Here is a 3,699-nt window from a genome sequence, read left to right as displayed (position 1 = left end):
AGTAATAAAGCAAAATGAATCTTGTTTAAGAAATATCCTATAAAACTTTTAACATATAAAATTCTATAAAAAAAGGGTCATAATTATAGGAATTAGCTAATAATAATTCTCAGCAAATGTACAAAAATACCCTTTATTAAAAAGTAGATTCGATGCGTTGTGATTGATTCCTACCGTTTTTACACAAAAAGTGTTTTCTATCGAATCCATACTCTACTTTATATAACTTTTTTATATCCAATCTTAGCATACTCCAATCAGCAAAATCAAGATGCAGGAACAATAACATAATTTGAAAATGAACTAAAACAAGAATCTACTACCCCTTTTCTTGAAGCCCAAAATAGATAATTGATGATTGAACAAGAAGCCAAAAACTGACCAAGTAGTGGTCGCGTTTCGCAATTGACAATTCGTTGTCACGCCTTAAACAAAGTCGCACAAATTTAAAATTTACACCAATTTAAACAGTGTACCAACTTAACACATTTAATACATCCATGACAGATCCAACTTACTAGAAACAGATTTAGCAGCACCCCGCACACCCCTCAACGACACTTGAGGACAATCGTTCACAACAAGCTGTTCAAGTTTGCCCGAACCAATAAGTGGCTTGAACCCATCATCAGTCACACCAAGACACTTGGTTAACCGCAACACACGCAGCCATGGGTAGCGGGCCACACATTCCAACCCTTCATCACTTATCTCTTGGCACCTTATAAGTTCCAAAGTCTCAAGATGGTCAGAACCACAAAGAGCTTCCATTCCAATATCAGTAAACGAATAAACACGATCAAGAAATAAGTTTTTCACCGGGCATGTTTTAACCAAATTTAGAATCCCGTCTAAAGAAAAAAAAGATAATGAAGGAAATTCACCGTCTGAGAAAGACAGTGACACTGACTCGAGTTTTGTGCAGTTTTCAGCCAGTGATTTTAAACTCTCGTCCGTGAGTCTTAACGGGTTGTCCATCAAAAGTGGAAGTGAGAAATCCGATGGGACTCGTATCGAAATGGCCCGAAGGTTTTTCGAGTTTTGGGCAAGCCCGATGATGTCACAATCTCGGGCTCCTATGCACATGTCTAAATGAACTTTTTCCAAGTTTTCGCATTTGTCTAATATACAAGCGAGCCCTCGTCCCGGGCTGATCATGCAGTTGATCAAAGTAAGTTCCGCCATGTTTTCACACGGGACCCACTGGTTTTGCCACTTGTCAACAGCTAACCGGTCGTAAAGCTTCATGTACCTGTAGTTAGAGTCAACTTCAAATTGCAAACGGTTCATGTTTCGCCAAGTGGGCCCGAGTTTAACGAGGGCGCCTTCTCCAATACCCCGACAATTCTTGATGCAAAGATCTCGAAGCGTTTCCTGCCTTCCAAGACACTCGAGCCACTCAAGGTTGCTAATGTTTAAACAACGAATAATATTGATTTTTTTCAAGTCTTTGCAGCCAGAAACGATGGAAAATAAACCGGAACCCGTGATTCTTGGGGTGAAATTTAGTTTTAAAGATGAAAGCTTGGAGCTCGAGGCTAAAGAACTAAGGCCCGCATCGGTTATGAAAGTGCAGTAACTTAAAGTGAGGTCGGTCAAAAACGGGCAGATGCTGGAGAGTATGGAAAGACCCGGGTCCTCTAATTGTTTTCCTGATTTTGACATCCAACCCGAATATGTAATCTCGACTTTGGTTAAGTTTGGGAATCTGTGACATAAAGAAGTCAAAGCTTCATTTGCAGGGTTTAAGCCACAGCCAACACGAAGGTGTTCTCTTTGTTCGTTATCAAGATTATGGAACCGTTTGCAAGCCAAAGATATGGAGTTTCGATCAATGGTGTTGTTGATTTTGCCGAAAATCTCCCAAATGAGTTGGTCCGGGAGATTATCGATAAAAACCATGTTTTTCTTGTGCTAGAAAAGGGTTGGCTTAGAAGCGAAACATTAAAACCTGCAAAGCATACAAAATATAAAACCTTTTATTCCATCTATCCCGGAAAGCATAAAAAGGGAGCGAAAATATAAACGATAAAAATAAACATGTTGATTTTTAACTTCCAGAATAATGTGGATTATAAGTGTTCAAGAAAAATAATAATATTAAGACAGCTTATTCTTGTATTAAAACACTCCTTTTTTATAACAGATAATAATATACTCCTAAATCCATCTAACCCGCCCACTGCATTTCACTCGAATAATCAAATATAGCAATCCAAATACTGTTCAAACAGCTTTTTTTTAACAACTAATAATCTACTCCTAAATCCACCTAGCTCGCCTACTGCATTTCACTCGAATAATCAAATATAGCAATGCACAAACTGTTCAAAACCGCTTTACCTAAACTTAAACGCAACAATAATCTAACATGAGAATAATCAAACTTTTGATTATCAGTCGAGCCCTTGAATAAAAACATAGACCTTGTCAATTCATCTACAAGAAGATAAAAAGCTTTAAACTTTAATTTATAAATTTCATATAAAGAGCCTATCCAATTAATTGCTAGTAGGGGTGAGCATAAACCAGGTAAGACCTGCGAGACGTCAAGACCCGAAACGAATCAGACCCAGTTATTTACAATAGGGTCGGTTCCTGCCTTCCTTGGTCCCAAGAATTCCATTAAAATTAAACTGTCTGGGTCCGGGTCTAGTCTTGCGGGTCTGACCAATTTGCTCCTTACATAAACCGGGTAAGACCCGCAAGACCAGAACCTATCAGACCCAGTTATTTACAATAGGGTCGGTTACCGGGTCCTAAGAATACCATTAAACGGTCCGTAGAGTCGGGTCTCGCGGGCATGACCAATTTGCTCCTTACATAAACCAAATAACACCCGCGAGACCGAACCGATCAGACCCAGTTATTTACAATAGGGTCGGTTCCCGGGTCCTAAGAATACCATTAAACGGTCCGGAGAGTCAGTCTCGCGGGCCTGACTAACTTGCTCCTTACATAAACCGAGTAAGACCCGCAAGACCCGAACCTATCCGACCCAGTTATTTACAATAGGGTCGGCTCCCGGGTCATAAGATTACAGTTAAACAGGTCCATGTCGGGTCTCACGGGTCTGACCAATTTACTCCTTACATAAACCAGATAAGACCCGCAAGACCCGAACCGATCAGACCCAGTTATTTACAATTTTTTCAGTTCCCAAGTCCTAAGAATACCATTAAACGGTCCAGGTCCAGGTCGGGTCTACGGGTCTGACCAATTTGCTCCTTACATAAACCAGCTAAGACCCGCAAGACCAGAACCAATCAGACCCGGCTATTTACAATAGAGTCGGTTCCCGGCTGACCCGTATGCTCACCCCTAATTGCTAGTCTGTACCCCCACATTGGAAAGCATTAATAATATGATTAATCGAAACCTGATACTTGAATTCAATGAATTCTCAAATATTAAACCTACACTAAACTACATATACAGAGTTGATTATAAATAAATAAATATAAAGAAAACGTGCAATTACCTCAGAAAGAAAGATAGATGAAATTGATACGAAATGAAATAAATTCATGCCATCTGAATGATCGAATTTTGCGAGATTTGTGGGTGTTTTGTATAATAATTTGCAATTTGATTCTGCCCCAAATATATTTGTTTCGTAAATAAATATCTGTTGGGTTAGCGTCCCACACACCGACTTAGAATAGATTTTTAACTTCAATATGGTTCGGTTTGGCGTGT

The 3,699-nt window shown here is 39.4% G+C and overlaps 1 pseudogene; it reads right to left on the bottom strand.

Annotated features, from left to right (window-relative positions):
* Positions 1 to 425: 425 nt before the first annotated feature.
* Positions 426 to 1,917, bottom strand: LOC143562329 (F-box/LRR-repeat protein 14 pseudogene; annotated as a pseudogene).
* Positions 1,918 to 3,699: the final 1,782 nt, after the last annotated feature.

Source organism: Bidens hawaiensis, unplaced genomic scaffold, assembly GCF_021521415.1.
Source record: "Bidens hawaiensis isolate Kalapana, Puna unplaced genomic scaffold, B.hawaiensis_p1.1 tig00020931_1, whole genome shotgun sequence".
Lineage (NCBI taxonomy): Eukaryota > Viridiplantae > Streptophyta > Magnoliopsida > Asterales > Asteraceae > Bidens > Bidens hawaiensis.
The sequence above is the reverse complement of the archived record's forward strand: the minus strand, read 5'-3'. Positions and strand labels throughout refer to the sequence as shown.